We start from the raw sequence: 20,821 nt of genomic DNA on the forward strand, positions 1-20,821 counted from the left end.
CAATCTAACAAGGATACAAACATAAATTCAACACATTCAACAACATTTCATATGTCAGGGAAATTCACATGCTGCGGAATGCATGAAACCGCTGTCTGTAGCCCCTTATGTAAATGAGACATTGGATGATAGTCATCTCCATCATGACTATTCATCATGATAGTCATCTCCATCACGCAGACGATACACAACTTTCCATTTCTGTGTCACCAGAGGATTTTAGCTCCACTGATCAATTATTAGAATGTATTAGTGATTTAAATAATTGGATGGCTGACAACTTCCTCCAGCTAAAACGAGACGAGACCGAGGTGCTTATTGTTGTAGCCAAAACACAGAGAGAGAATATGTCTGCACATTTTAATTAATGGGAAATAAAGATAAAACACCAGGTAAAAAACCTAGGTGTTATTTTAGATTCTGAACTAAATTTGAATCACACATTAGGAATGTGACCAAAATAGCTTTTTACCAACTGAGGAAAATTGCCAAGGTGCGGCCGTTTCTCTCTCAGACTGATACAGAGAGACTCAACTATGCATTTACTACAAGCAGGCTTGACTACTGTAATGCTCTCCTGTCTGGAAAAGCCATTGGTCAACTGCAAAACATACAGAATGCTGCAGCACGGGTACTGACCAAGACCAAACGCAGAGCACACATTACACCGGTTTTAAGGTCTCTGCACTGGCTGCCTGTGAGTTTTAGTATTAATTTTAAGATGAATCTATTGGTTTTTAAATCAATTGTGCTCCCCAATACATGTCAGGCATGCTTTTAAGTTATGTACCCAGTAGGTCCCTCAGGTCCTTTGGCACTGGCCTTTTAACTATCCCAAAGCCTAGGACCAAGAGGCATGGTGAGGCAGCCTTTAGTTATTATACCCCCAGCCTCTGAAATAGCCTGCCAGAGAACCTGAGGGGGGCCGAAACTGTAAACATATTTAAAATCGATTCGCTTTTCCTTAGGGTGCTTTTTAGTCGTTCGATTTTTATTATTATATTATTTTGTTTTTTGATCCTCTTATATTTGTTGTGTAGTAAATATTTCAGTTTTTATTTTCATTGTTTTTTTTTGTTTGAAGCACATTGCGTTGCATTCCATGTCTGAAATGTGTTGTATAAATAAAGCTTGATTTGATTTGATGCTTAATGTCCACAGAAGATACATCAACCTTATAGTATTGTGACATCTCTTATGGAATGTCGGTCCATATGTCACAACTGCCTGGAGTCAATGATGTACACTACCGTTCAAAAGTTTGGGGTCACTTAGAAATGTCCTTGTTTTCGAAAGAAAAGCAAAAAAAATGGTCCATTAAAATAACATCAAATTGATCAGAAATACAGTGTAGACATTGTTAATGTTGTAAATGGCTATTGTAGCTGGAAACGGCTGATTTTTTTATGGAATATCTACATAGGCGTACAGAGGCCCATTATCAGCAACCATCAGTCCTGTGTTCCAATGGCACGTTGTGTTTGCTAATCCAAGTTTATCATTTTAAAAGGCTAATTGATCATTAGAAAACCCTTTTGCAATTATGTTATCACAGCTGAAAACGTTTGTGCTGATTAAAGAAGCAATAAAACTGTCCTTCTTGAGACTAGTTGAGTATCTGGAGCATCAGCAATTGTGGGTTCGATTACAGGCTCAAAATGGCCAGAAACAAATAACTTTCTTCTGAAACTCGTCAGTCTATTCTTGTTCTGAGAAATGAAGGCTATTCTAAGCAAGAAATTACCAAGAAACTGAAGATCTCGTACCACGCTGTGTACTACCCATCTTAATCTTTTATTTTTATTGGCCAGTCTGAGATATGGCTTTTTCTTTGCAACTCTGCCTAGAAGGTCAGCATCCCAGAGTCGCCTCTTTACTGTTGACGTTGAGACTGGTGTTTTGCGGGTACTATTTAATGAAGCTGCCAGTTGAGGACCTGTGAGGCGTCTGTTTCTCAAACTAGACACTCTAATGTATTTGTCCTCTTGCTCAGTTGTGCACCGGGGTCTCCCACTCCTCTTTCTATTCTGGTTAGAGCCAGTTTGCGCTGTTCTGTGAAGGGAGTTGTCACACCCTGGCTCTGGGACTCTATATGTTGAGCCAGGGTGTGTTCATTCTATGTGGTTTATTTCTATGTTGGGGGTTCTGGTTTGTTGTTTTCTATGTTTGCCTTAGTGACTCCCAATCAGAGGCAACGAGTGTCAGCTGTTGGCTGGTTGTCTCTGATTGGGAGCCATATTTAACTGTCTGTTTTTCACTTTGTGTTTGTGGGTTTTTGTTCCGTGTTCGGTCATTGTCACCGTGGACGTTACGAGTCGTTTGTTGTTTTGGTCGTGCTTTATTTAATAAAGTAAATATGTTCATTCATCACGCTGCGCATTGGTCTCTCCCTGACGATCGTGACAGAAAAACCCACCAAAACTCCTGAGTGGCTCCTGAGTGGCGCAGTGGTCTAAGGCACTGCATCGCAGTGCTAACTGTGCCACTAGAGATCCTGGTTCGAATCCAGGCTCTGTCGCAGCCGGCCGCGACCGGGAGACTCATGGGCGGCGCACAATTGGCCCAGTGTCGTCCAGGGTAGGGGAGGGAATGGCCGGCAGGGATGTAGCTCAGTTGATAGAGCATGGCGTTTGCAACGCCAGGGTTGTGGGTTCGTTTCCCACGGGGGGCCAGTATAAAAAAAAATATGTATTCACTAACTGTAAGTCGCTCTGGATAAGAGCGTCTGCTAAATGACGTAAATGTAAATGTAAAATGTAAAACTGGACCAAGCAGCGTGTCCAGGAGCCATCGCCAGGGGAATCGCTTGCAGATCTCCGTGGCAACCTCGACTGGGTCCAGCCTTGTAAAGAGCAGAGTGGATGGACTTGGGAACAGTGGAGGAAGAGTCTAGACTGGGTCAAGCCTAATGAAGAGCAGAATGGCTGGAATTGGGGGCAGAAGAGCGAGAGTTGGGCGAGAACGATAGAGGCCTGGCCCACGGGGAGGAGAGACCCCCAGAAAATTTTTAGGGGGGGGCTCACGACGTCGGGGCAGCAGGAGGCCGCGGTCGAGCGGGTTGGCAGAGGAGGCCGCCAGGTTACGGGGGCCACTGGTCGAAGAGGGGATGGAAGGTAGAGAGGCACGGCGAGAGGTACTGGGGTGTGTTACCAGTCCGGTCCGGCCCGTTCCAGATCCCGGTGTAGGGCCAGTGGTGTGTGCCCCAGTACGGTCCGGTCTGTTCCTGCTCCCCGCACCAAGTCAGTGGTGCGCTTCGTCAGCCCGGCTCGGCCCGTTCCTGCTCCCCGCACCAAGTCAGTGGTGCGCTTCGTCAGCCCGGCTTGGCCCGTTCCTGCCCCCCGCACCAAGTCAGTGGTGCGCTTCGTCAGCCCAGTCCGGCCTGTCCCTGCTCCACGCACCAAGCCTATGGTGTGCGTCGTCAGCCTGGTAAGGCCCGTTCCTCCTCCACGCACCAAGCCAGTGGTGTGCTTCGTCAGTCCGGTGAGGCCCATTCCGGCTCCACGCACCAAGCCAGGGGTGCGCATCGTCAGCCCGGTCCGGCCCGTTGCTGCTCCACGCACCAAGCCAGGGGGTGCGAGTCGCCAGTCCGGTGAGGCCCGTTCGGCTCCACGCACCAAGCCAGGGGTGCGTGATCGTCTGCCCGGTCCGGCCCGTCGCTGCTCCACGCACCAAGCCAGGGGGTGCGAGTCATCGGCCCGTTGAGGCCCGTTCGGCTCCACGCACCAAGCCAGGGGTGCGTATCGTCAGCCCGGTCCGACCCGTTGCTGCTCCACGCACCAAGCCAGGGGTGCGCATCGACAGCCAGGTCCGGTCCTTTCCTGCCTCACGCACCAAGCCTGGGTTGCGCGTCGTCAGTCCGGCACAACCCGTGCCTGGGTCATCGGTGCCAAATCAGGTACCGCTTTATTGCTCCCCAACGGAGCTGAAGCTAGCCGCTCCTGCTACGTCCAGGTCAGCTCCAGCCAGCGGGGCCAGACCGGACCAGGGGCGCTATGGGGGGTTTATTGGAGGGTGGTGGGCAAGCCCGGAGCCAGAACCGCCGCCGAGGAGGAGTGCCCACCCAGCCCTCCCCTATTTTTCTCTGGTTGAGGTGCGGTCGCAGTCCGCGCCTTTAGGGGGGGTACTGTCACACCCTGGCTCTGGGACTCTATATGTTGAGCCAGGGTGTGTTCATTCTATGTGGTTTATTTCTATGTTAGGGGTTCTGGTTTGTTGTTTTCTATGTTTGCCTTAGTGACTCCCAATCAGAGGCAACGAGTGTCAGCTGTTGGCTGGTTGTCTCTGATTGGGAGCCATATTTAACTGTCTGTTTTTCACTTTGTGTTTGTGGGTTTTTGTTCCGTGTTCGGTCATTGTCACTGTGGACGTTACGAGTCGTTTGTTGTTTTGGTCGTGCTTTATTTAATAAAGTAAATATGTTCATTCATCACGCTGCGCATTGGTCTCTCCCTGACGATCGTGACAGGAGTAGTACACAGCGTTGTACGAGATCTTCAGTTTCTTGGCAATTTCACGCATGGAATAGCCTTCATTTCTCAGAACAAGAATAGACTGACAAGTTTCAGAAGAAAGTTATTTGTTTCTGGCCATTTTGAGCCTGTAATCAAACCCACAATTGCTGATGCTCCAGATACTCAACTAGTCTCAAGAAGGACAGTTTTATTGCTTCTTGGATTAGCAAACACAACGTGCCATTGGAACACAGGACTGATGGTTGCTGATAATGGACCTCTGTACGCCTATGTAGATATTCCATTAAAAATCAGCGTTTCCAGCTACAATAGCCATTTACAACATTAACAATGTCTACACTGTATTTCTGATCAATTTGATGTTATTTTAATGGACTTTTTTTTGTGCTTTTCTTTCGAAAACAAGGACATTTCTAAGTGACCCCAAACTTTTGAACGGTAGTGTAGGTCTTCATAATCATCATCATCGTTCCTATGTAGAGACATCCACCTATAATGGTCTGACTGATCTAGGATCAGATACTAACCATCTCTCTGGATCAAACACAAAGGTTATGGATCAAACATGCCCGGTGTTGGTTGGGGAACGTGTAATCTGATTAATGTGATAACATCTTACCATCCAGCTAGACTAGAGGCACACTTGTGCAAACATCGACTCCTGGGGGGAGAGAGCAGTTTTACTCTGCAGCCTTCACAATATCTCACCATATCTTATCTACATGGTGCTGAGACTACGTACTGAGGAATGATGTGACGTGAGTGCTGTTTTAATCAATCTCAGTCCAGGTATGTTGTAGAGACTAGAGAGAGATCTCCTGTTAGGACAATAGCCTACTATGACTACTGACTATCATTCACAGCATCTCCCCACCACCTTCACCAAACCATCTGTGGATCTGTGGGTGTGAGTCTTTGTGACAAATGAGGTCCATCAACTGGAGGAAGCAGCTTGAGCATCACTAAAACAACTTCATTAAAAAGAGAGTTTCCATTCTCTCCTTGTGCTGGACCTTTTCAAAGAGCTGCCCCCCGAGGAGCGAGCGGCTGACGGACACCGACCCTAAGTAAGCACAAAGCCTGTGCGAGCAAGGGGGCTCCGGGGGGTCACAGCCTCCATTATAGTCCCTTGTATAGCTATTGACAGTTTTATTACTGACACACACACAGACACGCACGAACACGCACACACACACAACCACACACACACACACACACACCTCAACGTTTGATGGGAGCCCTAAGGAATGCCAAGCTTAAAGCACATCCCTTGTTTATAAAGGGCTGCCGCTATTCCTTTTCCAGCACTATGACTACAGCCATTCCTGTAACTATTAGTGCTAATACTAGCTATGAATACTATTTACAGCTTCCAAAAGTGTTTTGTTTTTCCAGCTTCAAGTTTTGTTTTTCCAGCTTCAAGTAGACACTATTTGCCTATTATCTTGTGGGGGGATTGTAGTGTCATCATCATCATAGTAAAGTGCTTCCGATGTATTGTGTGTGGGTTGATGTGAGTGTATCAACACTGGATCTATGTTTTCTCTGAAGCTTTTGCTTTTGTCTTCACTTATCATTATTTGGAGTGGGCTTAGTGTTGCTCATTCAAGCTGCTGCTCAAAATGTTTCTCCTTTTGGTGTCTGAAATGAGAGTTGCAAGGAGAATAAAAACCAAGAGGTAGACAGCTCATCTCATTGGTCCCTTCCGATGTGTTCCACTGTCATACATTAGCCCATCACACCCTGCACAAGAAAAAACACAGAAGCAAGACTTCAAGAAAATGTTACACGCAGCCTTGTTTTCTCCAATTTGGAAGCTGGGTGTTATGGAAATTTCTCAGTGGATTGGCATGATTTGTAACTGCTGACAGATTTGACCCTCCAGACCTCTTTCTAAGAATGAACATGTGGATTTGCATGGTAGCTGCCTCCAGCCTCCTGCCTAGTGCTCTCATGTTCTCCTGAGGGAATTCCTGTGGCTTATATTGACTTTCTGTCAGAGGAAGAAGGGTGATGTGGACTTCTGAAGGACATGAGGTAATCTGACCCCTTGTCAGAAGCAGGCATGACACAGGAGAGCGGTCACAAGGGTGAAGGAAATCGCATGACTTCAAAGTGCTGCACACCACACACACACACTGACAGAACAGGTTGTGTGCTTCGGTGTCATAATCTGCGTATCACATATCTGTGACACACTGTTGAGATGATCTATGAACATTCCTTCATTTTCACCCCTATACCCTTGCATCATTAATGCTGGGGAGGGATTTAGTGGGTATTGTGCTACATAAAACCAACATGAATCAGTGTCTGTCACTTCTACAGGCTCCTGAGGTTGGCCTGGGTCCAATAAAGCTGTCATGGTTATCGGCAAAGCACTGGACTTGCACTACTGGTGAACCAGCCATCTCTGGTCATTAATCCTAGGTTTTTTTGGCAAGTGCCAAAGCCAACCAGCTCTCTTCTCAAGACAAGGGTGCCCCTCACTACCTAAACCCCCCCAGAAAGCTTTGCACAGAAGCTCGCCAAAATGCTGCAAAGGGGTTTCATGCCTGAGCACAGATTTGATTGAGACTACTTTCTCTTTAGCATTTAATTTGTCATTTTAATTAGCTATAATCACTGCTCCGGTTAATTTGAATATGAATCTCCACAGTAACCAACCGTAAAACAGAGGGAGACAGAGGGCCTCCCTTTAGGATTCTGCTCAGTCGCGGTGCCCACCCCCTCCTTCTCCCACCCCGCCCCTCAACCACCACCCGCCCCTCTCTGCCCAGCATCTCTGCCCCCTGCTCAAGGCCCAGGCTTCCTAAAACAAGGCCTGCTTAATAAAGACAATATCTTATTATTTTCCCTTGAATGACACAGAGAGGAATGGGGCTCTTTGCAGGGCTGCCAAGGACAGTGGACAAAGATATGAGGCATGGAGAGGGAGAGCACAGCCCCCCACTCCACTCCACAGTGCACAGTGACCTGGGACAGAGCACACATCCAGGGGCCAGGGCCAAAGCTTTTCTCATCGCTCACAGCCACAGTATCACTTTATCACTTGCTCTGCGTCATCAGAGATGACTTCTTTTCAGCGATGACTCCATTTCTGATAAATCTGGAACCAACTACTCATAGAGTCAAAACTAATTTTATATGGATTAAATTGCCCCTTCCCATTCAACCTCCAAAACAATATTGTACAGTCACTGAGCTCACCCAAGAAACCCCTAGGGCAGTAAATTGATCCAGCATGGTAAAGTTGGAGTGCTTCAACCACAGGCATCCCACTCATTAATAATTCTGTGCAGAAATGATTAGGGTGTCTTGATAAACTCCACCAATCCAACCATGATTAATGAAGAAACCCAGGACTCCTTATTTCAATAATTAATGGTATAAAGCAATGATAGCTGTGAATAATAATAATGCTATTACACTTGCAAATGAGATTTTCTTGCATTGAATAGGAAGGAGAAGAACAACGTTGGCGAAATGTATTTTGAAAGTAAATTATGGTGGATTGTCTTAAATGGTTATTGCATAATTCATAAAATTACAAAAGGGCCCACTGGGAAAACAAAGATGATGTACGAGAGAGAGGGGATCTGGTGTTGTGCGTACTAAACTGAACCATGTTTATGAAACTAGATCACACCTTTGTCATACCATTAAACACCACCAATATATAGTACAATACATAGTATAATACTCTGTGGATTTCCATGCCTTCCATGCCGTCCCTAGGAGGGGTGCGTCACTTGAGTGGGTTGAGTCACTGACGTGATCTTCCTGTCCGGTTTGTCGCCCCCTCGGGCTTGTGCAGTGGAGGAGATCTTCGTGGGCTATACTCAGTCTCGTCTCAGGTTAGTAGGTTGGTGGTCTGTTGATATCCCTGTGGTGGTGTGGGGGCTGTGCTTTGGCAAAGTGGGTGGGGTTATATCCTGCCTGGTTGGCCCTGTCCGGGGGATCGTCGGATGGGGCCACAGCGTCTCCCGACCCTCCCTGTCTCAGCCTCCAGTATCTATGCTGCAATAGTCTATGTGCCGGGGGGCTAGGGGTCAGTCTGTTATATCTGGTGTTATTCTCCTGTCTTATCTGGTGTCCTGTGTGAATTTAAGTATGCGCCCTCTAATTCTCTCTCTCTCTCTCCTTCCCCTCCAGGAGGACCTGAGCCCTAGGATCAGGACTACCTGGCCTGATGACTCCTGACTGTCCCCAGTCCACCTGGTCGTGCAGCTGCTCCAGTTTCCACTCTTCTGCCTGTGGCTATGGAACCCTGACCTGTTCACCGGACGTGCTACCTTGTCCCAGACCTTCTGTTTTCAACTCTCTCTCTCTACCCAACCCGCTATTTCATCCTCTAAATGCCCGGCTATGAAAAGCCAAGTGACATTTACTCTTGATGTACTGACCTGTTGCAACCTCGACAGCCACTGTGATTATTATTTGACCCTGCTGGTCATCTATGAACGTTTGTACATCTTGGAGAAAAATCTGGCCGAAAAGGCCTTGGACTGTTATAATCTCCACCCGGCACAGCCAGCAGGGGACTGGCCACCCTTCAGAGCCTGGTTCCTCTCTAGGTTTCTTCCTAGGTTTCTGCCTTTCTAGGGAGTTTTTCCTAGCCACCGTGCTTCTACATCTGCATTGCTTGCTGTTTGGGGTTTTAGGCTGGGTTTCGGTATAACATCTGCTGATGTAAAAAGGGCTTTATAAATACATTTGATTGATTTTATTGATTAATTTATCATACAATTTCAGCAATAGAATCAATGAAACATCACACTGGGCACAGACTGGTTGAATCAACGTTGTTTCCACGTCATTTCAACGAAATTATGTTGAACCAACGTGGAATAGACATTGACTTGACGTCTGTGCCCAGTGGGATTCTACAAATCTATCATTCTTTGGGGGCCAAAACTTACCCATAAAGAAAGCCTTTTCCATGTCTTCATCCAAGAGATCTGCAGGAGAAAATAGAAATAGGCTTTAATTACAGTAATATGATTTCCCCCACATTCCTCTCTACCTTCATATGCCTCTCTACCTCTCTATGTGCCCTCTCACCTACCCCTTTTCCACCCGTGTACTCTCCCTGACCCCTGAAGCACCATACTTAGTGCACCACCTGCTGGTGAAAGGGTTTCTGACCCCACATTTGGTAGGGCAGTGGGATTGAGGGTGCTGAAAAGCACCATACTAAAAGTAACAAATGTGAAAGCCACAATATTGAGTGTTATTGTACATTGCTGCATGAGAGGGAGAAATTATAGTTATTTTTATGAAAATATGAGTAAAAGATCCACAGCGTACTTGTTAGAGCCATTTTCTATATAAAAATAAAATGTGTAAAAGTTATTTCTGTTGATTTATTATTGCTAGAGAAATGTATTAAAAATTGTGCATTTTTCTAACACCTGAAACATATTTTTGCTGCGATCTAGAGCCATAATCATTATGCTTAATTCTATGTAACAAATATGTTATTTTTCTGCATATCTAAGCATACTCTTGAGCTGTCTGTATCCTCCTGACTGGTGGTTATTTTTTTACAGAAACTAAATATTATTCTCTGCTAAAATCTGGGTAAAAAACTGAAAGGAATGTGAGTCTTATATAGTACATTTAGTTACTGCTTGCTTTTCTGAAGTCTACCAACCTTGCCAGCAGGCATGCCAGCTAAGATAGACAAGCTAGCTACTCTAGCTTGATCGATAGCCTGAAATGGCTTCTTCCCACTGGGCACAGACAACATCTAGTTTTAATTTACATTTGGTTGTTGTCAACTAACGTGAATTCAACATGAAATCAACAAACTACTTCACCCTGTCATTGGATTTAGGTTAAAAGTTGGGTGAAAAAAATACAAAATTCCCTTATGTTGATGATTTTTTTCAAATCCAATCAGTTTTCCACATCATAACATAGAATTTGTTGTTGTTGAAATGACATGGAAGCAACGTTGATTCAACCAGTTTTTACCCAGTGGGTTGGTAGCTAGTTAAAGCCAGCTTCATAAAAGTGCTAGGTGGCTAGCAGTATTACAGAGAAAAATAATAATAATAATAATAATAATAATAATAATAATAATATACAGTTGAAGTCGGAAGTTTACATACACCTTAGCCAAATACATTTAAACTCAGTTTTTCACAATTCCTCACATTTATTCCTAGAAAACATTCCCTGTCTTAGGTCAGTTAGGATCACCACTTTATTTTAAGAATGTGAAATGTCAGAATAATAGTAGAGAGAATTATTTATTTAAGCTTTTATTTCTTTCATCACATTCCTAGTGGGTCAGAAGTTTACATACACTTGTGGCACGAGTCCAGGAGCATTCCACGATGTTGGCCAGCTTGGGGGAAGCGATGGATCAGGTTCTTCAGGTTGTCCAACGCCTGGAGAGGAGAGGACCCAATCTGTCGAGACCAACTGGCCAACCGGATCCAGCCACCTACACCCCAGCACCCGGAGGGATCCAGATATCCCGACCACAAGCGTTCGATGGGACGGCGGCGCTCTGCCAAGGATTCCTCCTCCAACTAGAGCTTTACTTCTCTAGCATCAGGCCGGCGCCATCGGAGCGGGAGAAGGTGTCCGTCCTCTTTTCCTGCCTCTGTGGGAAAGCCCTGGAGTGGGCCAACGCGGTGTGGAACGAAGGAGGAGCTGCGTTGGAGGACTACGGGGAGTTCGCTCGCCTCTTCCGGGCGGTATTCGATCACCCGCCCGAGGGTCGAGAGGCGGGCGAGCGGCTGGTCCACCTGAGGCAGGGGACGAGGACCGTGCAGGACTTTGCGTTGGAGTTTCGGACTCTGGCAGCGGGGTCCGTGTGGAACAAGCGGGCCCTGATCGACAATTTCCGGTGCAATCTGCAGGAGGACGTCCGACGGGAGCTAGCCTGCCAGGACACCATGTTGTCCTTCACGAAACTGGTGGACATGGCCATTCGGTTGGACAAACTGCTGGCAGCCAGAGGACGTCCTGTTAGGGGCGACTTTGATCCCGAGCTGATGGAGCTGGGTGGAGCCGCCGTCTGAGAGAGCGGAGGAAGACAGCGACAGTACCACTCTGGTGGCAGGAAGGGACAGTACACCACACGTCGTATTCAACGTTCTTTTGGGCCTGGAGGCGGCAGGCAGGGCACTCTCGCATCACCCCAGGTATCGAACACCCACACTTCTTCAGTGCCCTCTGCTGCGCACTGTACCCTACCTATCCACTTTCCCGATCACATGGTAGTTCCCCAGTGTAAGGCGCTAGTCGATTCAGGTGCAGCTGGAAACTTTATGGACAGGGCATTCACACGCCGTCAAGGCATTTCATTGGTTCCCCTATCCATTCCACTCCCCATCAGAGCACTTGATAGTCGACCATTAGGGTCCGGGTTTGTTACAGAAGACACTATACCAGTCACCATGATCACCCAGGAGACTCATTGTGAGCAGGTAATTTTTTCGATTATTGAGTCTCCTGCTTTCCCTGTGATATTAGGTATCCCTTGGCTAGCACTCCACAACCCCACCTTCTCATGGCCGCAGAGGGCTCTCACGGGGTGGTCGCGAGAGTGTCAGGGTAGGTGTCTAGGTGTTTCCATTGGTGCAACCACGGTGGAAAGTACAGATGGTACCTCCACTGTGCGCATTCCCCCCAAATACCTAGATTTGGCGCACACGTTTTCTAAGACGCGTGCGACTAAATTACCACCTCATCGGGCGGGGGATTGCGCAATAAACCTTTGGGTAGACGCTGTACCTCCCAGGAGTCATGTGTACCCCCTGTCGCAGGCTGAAACGGAGGCTATGGAAACATACGTCACTGAGTCCCTGGGCCAGGGGTATATATGTCCCTCCACTTCACCCGCCTCCTCAAGTTTTTTATTTGTGAAGAAGAAAGACGGCGGTCTGCGCCCGTGCATTGATTATCGATCACTGAACAAGGAGACGATTAGATTTAGTTATCCTCTCCCCCTCATTCCTTCAGTGGTTGAGTCAATGCTTCTTCACTAAAATGGATCTCAGGAGTGCATACAACCTGGTGCGTGTTCGGGAGGGGGATGAGTGGAAGACAGCATTCAGCACAACCACGGGGCATTATGAATACCTGGTGATGCCCTACGGTTTGATGAATGCTCCATCCGTCTTCCAGTCCTTTGTGAACGAGGTGTTTCGGGACATGCTTGGTCACGGTGTGGTGGTCTACATCGATGACATCCTGGTGTATTCCACTACGCGCTCCGAGCATGTGTCCCTGGTTCGCAAGGTACTGGTCCGACTGTTGGAAAATGACCTTTATGCCAAGGCAGAGAAGTGTATGTTTTTCCAGCAGTCCGTCTCCTTCCTCAGATACCGCATTACCAACTCAGGTGTGGAGATGGAGGGAGATCGCATTTCAGCCATGCGTAATTGGCCGACTCCAACCACGGTTAAGGAGGTGCAGCGCTTCCTTGGATTTGTCAACTACTATCGGAGGTTTATCCGGGGCTTTGGCAAGGTCGCAGCTCCCATTACCTCCCTGTTGAAGGGTTCTGCTGGTCTCCTGAGACTGACCTGGCCTTCAGGAGACTGCGGGGTCTGTTCACCTCAGTCCCCGGTACTGGTCCACCCCGATCCATCACTACCGTTCGCAGTGGAGGTGGATGTGTCCAAGATAGGGATAGGCGCTGTCCTATCCCAACGCTCGGGCACGCCACCCAAGCTCCGCCCCTGTGCCTTCTTCTCTAAGAAGCTCAGCCCAGCGGAGCAGAACTACGACGTTGGTGATCGGGAGCTGTTGGCTGTTGTCTGAGCTTTGACCGTGTGGAGGCATTGGCTCGAAGGGACGAAACACCCTTTACTCATCTGGACGGACCACCGTAACCTGGAGTACATCCGGGCAGCGAGGAGGCTGAATCCTCGCCAGGCCAGGTGGGCCCTATTCTTCACACCGGTTTGATTTTGCACTGTCATACATTCCGGGTACGAAGAACATGAAGGCAGACGCACTGTCCCGGCTGTATGACACAGAGGAGAGGCCCAGAGACAACACCCCCATACTCCCGGCCTCATGCATTGTGGCGCCGGTAGTATGGGCGATGGACGCGGATATAGAGCAGGCATTACGCACAGATCCATCTCCACCTCAGTGTCCAGCTGGGCTGCGGCACGTGCCTGCTCTTATCCGTGATCGGCTGATCTTCTGGGCACACACGTCACCCTCCTCTGGTCACCCAGGTATCGGTTATACAGTGTGCTGCCTGATTGGAAAGTACTGGTGGCCTACCTTGGCTAAGGACGTGAGGGTGTACGTCTCCTCCTGCTCGGTGTGCGCCCAGAGTAAGGCATCTAGGCACCTCCCAGTGGGTAAGTTAGAACCTTTACAAGTTCCACAACGACAATGGTCTCACCTTAGTGTTGATTTCTTGACTGATCTTCCCCTCTCCCAAGGTAACACCACCATCCTGGTCAAAGTGGACTGCTTCTCCAAGTCCTGCCGCCTCCTTCCTCTGCCCAATCTCCCCACGGCCCTGCAGACTGTGAAGGCCCTGTTTACTCACGTCTCCCGGCACTACGGGGTGCCAGAGGATATAGTGTCCGACCGAGGTCCCCAGTTCACGTCCAAGGATTGGAAGGCATTCATGGAACGTCTGGGGGTCTCGGTCAGCCTGACCGCTGGGTTCCACCCCGAGTCAAATGGGCAGGTGGAACGGGTAAATCAGGATGTGGGTAGGTTCCTGCGGTCGTACTGCCAGGACCGGCCGGGGGAGTGGTCGGTGTTCTTGCCATGGGCAGAATATGCCCAGAACTCTCTCCGCCACTCCTCTACTAACCTAATGCCATTCCAATGTGTTTTAGGTTACCAACCGGTTCTGGCACTGTGGCACCAGAGCCAGATCGAGGCTCCTGCGGTGGATGACTGGTTTCGGCGCGCAGAGGAGACATGGGACGCTGCCCATGTTCACCTCCAGCACGCCGTGCGTCGTCAGAAGGCCAACGCTGACCGTCAACGCAGTGAGGCCCTGGTCTTCGTACCGGGGGATCGGGTCTGGCTCTCGACCCGGAATCTGCCCCTCCGCCTGCCCTGCCGGAAGCTGAGCCCGCGGTTTGTAAGGCTGTTCAAAGTCCTGAGGAGAATCAACGAGGACACGTATAGGTTATTACTTCCCCCTGATTACCGTATTAACCCCTCATTTCATGTGTCTCTCCTCAGGCTGGTGGTGGTTGGTCCGCTCCAGGAGTCTGAGGTGCGGGAGGTTCCTCGACCTCCTCTGGACATCGAGGGGGCCCCGGCGTACTCTGTCTGTTCCATCCTAGATTCGAGGCGTCGGGTGGGGGACTTCAGTACCTCGTGGAGTGGGAAGGGTACGGTCCGGAGGAACGGTGCTGGGTCCCGGTGAGGGATGTCCTCGATCCCCCCCTGTTGCGGGATTTCCACCGTCGCCATCCGGCTTGCCCTGCTCCGCGTCCTCCTGGCCATCCCCGAGGCCGGGGTCGGCGCGCTGCTGGAGCTGCGCGTCAAGGGGGGGTACTGTAACGACTTCCGCCGAGGCTGCCTCCCCTCCTTGTTCAAGCAGGCTTCGGCGCTCGTCGTCACCGGCTTACTAACCACTGCCGCTCCTATATTCATCATTCCATTTGTCTTGTCTTGTCATTACACACACCTGGTTCTTATCCCCTCGTTAGACCGTGTATAAGTGTTCCCTCTGCCCCCTTGTCCTTGTGGGTGAATGTTTAATTGTGAGAGTAGTGTAGCTCGGTGGAGCTACTCGTACCATTTTGTTGCCAGGGTAGATATTTCCCCTGTGCCTATGTATTGTTAGATCTACCGTTACAGTGTATTGCCAGGGATGATAGTTTCCCCTGTGCCTGTTTCGTTTGTTGCTATTCCAGCGCATTTGTGTGTAAAGACGGAATAAAATCTGTCTTCGGTGATTATCCTCCTGTGCCTGACTCCTTCCATCACACTCATCACAGGGTCAAATGTTTCGGGTAGCCTTCCACAAGCTTCCCACAATAAGTTGGGTGAATTTTGGCCCATTCCTCCTGACAGAGCTTGTGTAACTGAGTCAGGTTTTTCAGTTCTGGCCACAGATTTTCTATAGGATTGAGGTCAGGGCTTTGTGATGGCCACTCCAATACCTTGACTTTGTTGTCCTTAAGCCATTTTGCCACAACTTTGGAAGTATGCTTGGGGTCATTGTCCATTTGGAAGACCCATTTGCGACCAAGCTTTAACTTCCTGACTGATGTCTTGAGATGTTGCTTCAATATATCCACATAATTTTCCTTCCTCATGATGCCATCTATTTTGTAAAGTGCACCAGTCCCTCCTGCAGCAAATCACCCCCACAGCATGATGCTGCCAACCCCGTGCTTCACGGTTGGGATGGTGTTCTTGGGCTTGCAAGTATCCCCCTTTTTCCTCCAAACATAATTATGGCCAAACAGTTCTATTTTTGTTTCATCAGAACAGAGGACATTTCTCCAAAAAGTACGATCTTTGTCCCCATGTGCAGTTGCAAACCGTAGTCTGGCTTTTTTATGGCGGTTTTGGAACAGTGGCTTCTTCCTTGCTGAGCGGCCTTTCAGGTTATGTCGATATAGGACTCGATTTACTGTGGATATAGATACTTTTGTACCTGTTTCCTCCAGTATCTTCACAAGGTCCTTTGCTGTTGTTCTGGGATTGATTTGCACTTTTCGCACCAAAGTACGTTCATCTCTAGGAGACAGAACGCGTCTCCTTCCTGAGCGGCTGCGTGGTCCCATGGTGTTTATACTTGCGTACTATTGTTTGTACAGATGAACGTGGTACCTTCAGGCGTTTGGAAATTGCTCCCAAGGATGAACCAGACATGTGGAGGTCTACACATTTTTTTCTGAGGTCTTGGCTGATTTATTTTGATTTTCCCATGAGGTCAAGCAAAGAAGCACTGAGTTTGAAGGTAGGCCTTGAGATACATCCACAGGTACACCTCCAATTGACTCAAATTATATCAATAAGCCTATCAGAAGCTTCTAAAGCCATGACATCATTTTCTGGAATTTTCCAAGCTGTTTAAAGGCACAGTCAACTTATTGTATGTATACTTCTGACCCACTGGAATTGTGATACAGTGAATTATAAGTGAAATAATCTGTCTGTAAAGAATTGTTGGAAAAATTACTTGTGTCATGCACAAAGTAGATGTCCTAACCGACTTACCAAAACTATAGTTTGTTAACAAGAAATGTGTGGAGTGGTTGAAAAATGAGTTTTAATGACTCCAACATAAGTGTATGTAAACTTCCGACTTCAACTGTATATACAGTGTATATATTCTTTAAACAACAAATCTGAGGTGGCATGTGCCCAATAGGGCCTCTATGAATATCCCAAACGGATAGTAGCAGTTTCACCATTAAGGATTCCAGCTTTAAGATACCGTTTTCACTATTTAATTAGTGGATTTATACTTTTGGAGTTATTACCTCATTTCATCCTTTATCATTCAACATCAAATGAACTGTGTGACATACCTCGACATTCTGTGAGTAAAATAAATGTTTTTTGGTTTAAATCAAGAAATTACATCTCAAGCCTTTTCTTGGAAACATTGGAAACACTTTGGAAACCTCTCTGTATGGTGTCAGGAATTGGCCTATATTAGAATCCTGGGACATTGTTGGAAGCCACTACAAGATTTTCCAAGAACACGTCACAATGAGTAAGCAGCAGCGAAATATGGTTTTGTGGTTATAGTCCGCCCTGAGATTGGAAGGTTGGGAGTTTGATCCCAGCTGAATCAGGGGGTGTACTTGTACATCAAGCTGCCTCATGCTACAGGAGATAGGCTGCTGTTCTGGCTTGTGCAAGGCTACTTACTTTACAGTAACACAAAATGCCTGTCCAGTGAGTCCATTCAAGGGATCAGCATGGTGGATTTGTTGAAAATGTGCCAGAGTCTGCTGTAAAACTTTGCAAGACCCTCAGGAAATCCTCAAGAGAGACCTTTTTGCCATGTCAAGTAGACAATCAAATTCAATCAATCATATGAATTTATAAAGCCCCTTTGAAACAGAGCGGCTCTCCAGTTGGGCTGACACCTTTCCAGGTCAGAGGAACAAGGCAACCTCATAGACAGTTACACACAAGATGGAACTTTATTTCCAGAGGACATAATGAGATGGATGTGGTTCTGTACAAAGAGAGACATTAATGAATATACTGTACATAATAAACTTAGCATGACAATGAATGGGTAATCAGATATGATAGCACAAGAGCAATAATAATATGGTCTGTATAAAGTGATATATCACTATAGTCGCATAAGCGAAGGACTGTATAACACATAGCACAACTACTATGAACAACTAACAATAGACAGATTATAACTGTAAACAGTAAACACACAAGTTACAATAGTAACATCAACTCACTTCTGTCCACACACTCCATCAGACACATCCACTTGGAGAAAGGTGGCTGTGACCTGAGCAGGCAAGAGTACTGTCAGGAGTCCGCCCGCTAGCAACCACCTGACCCTAGCAACCTATCAGTGGCCTGGTCACAGAGGTTGCTGAGAATTTGGGGGCCCAGTTTGGGGACCCCCTAGTCTCTCTGGCACCGTTGGGGGATGGATGTAGTGAGCTGCACGAAGTGATAAGACTCATAGGCAGGGGAATCCGTAACACCTTTTGTATATCAGCAGTTGTCACAAAGTGCTTTTAAAGTAATCCCATATAATATCATATTGAACATCGAATTATAGGATCTCTATTAAGTTAAAAGAGATCCTAAAATTCTATGTTCAATATGTTATTCTATGGGTTTACTTTAATAGTATTAACTCTGCCTTCCTTAACCCTAAAGAGCAAGCAAAAACAGAACCAGAGGCACATTGGCTAGCACAAATCCCTAGAAGGAAGAGACCTAGAGAGGAACCCGGCTCTCTTCTGTACCTGCTGTACAGCCTATCCAGTGCCAGTGCGTTTCATACTGTGTATCTTCCTGTCTCTTTCTGAGACAGTGCTGTCTACTTCTCAGAACCTAGCCAGTAAACAGCTCACTGTGAAGAGTCTGTCTGTTCCCTCTATCTCTCACAGGAGGTGCTTCGTTATTTCCTCTCCTTCTTATTATTTCACCTTTCCCTGACATTCAGTGATTATTGATGATGTCTCCTGTCTCGCTGTGAGGCCGCCCTTTGACCGGTGGACACGTCTTGTTTCGCGGCAGATAAATGAAAACATCAGAAACCCATATTGATTTCATAGCCAGGGACCAAGACTAGACACGCTGTCAGGGGCGCTTCGATTGTTTTCTCTCTTTTTTGAAACCAACTACTCTCCTCAACTGGGAGGCCAGGCGAGAGTACTGGCTGCTGCACAGACAGAAAGAAAAACTAAATAAGTCATTCAATTATTAATTGGGCCAAGGAGGAGGGGTCAAATGAGTCGATGCCTGGTATAATAGTACTCTGTGGCATTTTAGAAGCAAGGATGAATTATAGAGACAGCTCAGGTTATCTTTACTATCAGAAGTTCACATCACATCCTGGAGCTGAATGGAATGCAGGTTTATTGAATTTGTATCGAGACAGAACAAAAGGCCACAATAAACAGGATAGGGGTTATCACGCTGTCAGTGGGTAGAATGGGGATCAGGACAAACACCCATGAGGGGCTATTAAGTCCCCAGTGTTGTTGTCTGTGAATAAAGACATGATATGCTTTACAGGTAATCTCTGATGAAGGAATGGTTAGGGACATGGCTAGGGAGAGGGACTGCAGTACTGGATTAGGGTTAGGGATTCTGGATGGAGATATTAAATAAATTAATAGAAAAGTTCTCATGAAAAATTATAAATTGGTATTTTCAATTAATGGACGCAATTTGAATTGGAATTGAGCTCAGGGGCTCCTGAGGATCAAAAGCTGCATTCACACAGCTGATCTGATTGGTCAAAAGACAAATTAGTGAAAAAAAGATCAGAATTGGGCTGCCTGTTTAAACACAGCCAAAGAGCCTGAGAGTAATGCATCTGTAACCTACTTAGCAGTGTCTCTCTGCAAATGGTCACATGGCTACTGTAGTGGATATTTCAATTTATCAATGGCAAGTGGCTCATTGTAATTCATTGCCTATGATCTTTTCCTCTCTCTGTGTCATTTTATTTCAGGAGTAAATGTCCTATTTGATGTGATGCATCTGCCCAAAACTAAGTTTGTGTTTAGACAGGCAGCCCAATTATTATATTTATTTCACTAATTGGTCTTTTGACCAATCAGGTCAGCTCTGAAAAATATCTGATGTGATTGGTCAAAAGACCAAATAATGGAAAAAAAGATCAGATTTGAGCTGCCTGTGTGAACGCAGCCTAAGTAGCTTTTAAGCAAGTGGTTAATGCGTAATTACCTAATCTTTCCATAGATGACTTGAGGGACACAACATATGAAGGACAATGACAAACTGCAGTCTTTTAATGCATTAGCATATAATATTCAATGGTCAGACATGCCCGGATTTAAAATAACAACTTGACCGTTCCTCATTACCAACGGTTAATATCTGCATCAAGCCAAATCCCCAGTCCTGTTCTCTTCATGTAGGCCCTGTGGACATGGTGAACTTGGGGAGAGTGACACACTGTTTAAATCCTTTAAGATTCATTAATTCATGCTGTCATCCTCCTGGAGGCTCAGAGTACCTGGGGTCCATTAGGCATGATGCTCATCTCAGGGGGAAGTAGAGGGATGGAGGAAGAAGGTAAGGAGGGGACCATGGGGTAATGGAGCTCTTGGAGTTAGCTTAATCCCTAGGATCAGAGAAATCAATGGAGAAATATCATTTAATTTAGACCCCCTCCAATCCCCCCTCGCCTCCTCTGTCTAAGTGGGTAGAGGTCAACGACAGAGAGGCGTCTGTCTGGTAGAGACGTGACTGAAGCCTCCGTTCCTCCACTGGTTGATCACACATGGGTCAGCAGTCCTGGATCTATGCATCTCTATCAGTCTGAGAGAATACCCCGGGGGCTATTCACGTGTGGTTTGCTAATGGTTGGCGGTGACAGAGGGGGGATTTAACCATCAAAGCCAGTTCTTATGCACCTTTTTCCACTGGCCTTGAATCCTTCCTCTATCATCAGCCCGTCTTTTGAGTCCTTTTACCATTCTCTTCCACAGTACCTCCAGCAGAAGACAATGTTTAAGCCAATGTGGAAAAATTCATAGGCAAGACATTCGGCACGCACATGCACTGATACAGTTGAACAGTTAATGTGATAAAAAGACGATAACTAAAATGTTGATTGAATACAACTTGGTGTTTGGGCGGGAACAGTCCTTCATAGATAACTGGGGTCCCGGTTGGCTCTCCTGGATCGGAACCGGATC

Source organism: Coregonus clupeaformis, chromosome 1, assembly GCF_020615455.1.
Source record: "Coregonus clupeaformis isolate EN_2021a chromosome 1, ASM2061545v1, whole genome shotgun sequence".
NCBI lineage: Eukaryota > Metazoa > Chordata > Actinopteri > Salmoniformes > Salmonidae > Coregonus > Coregonus clupeaformis.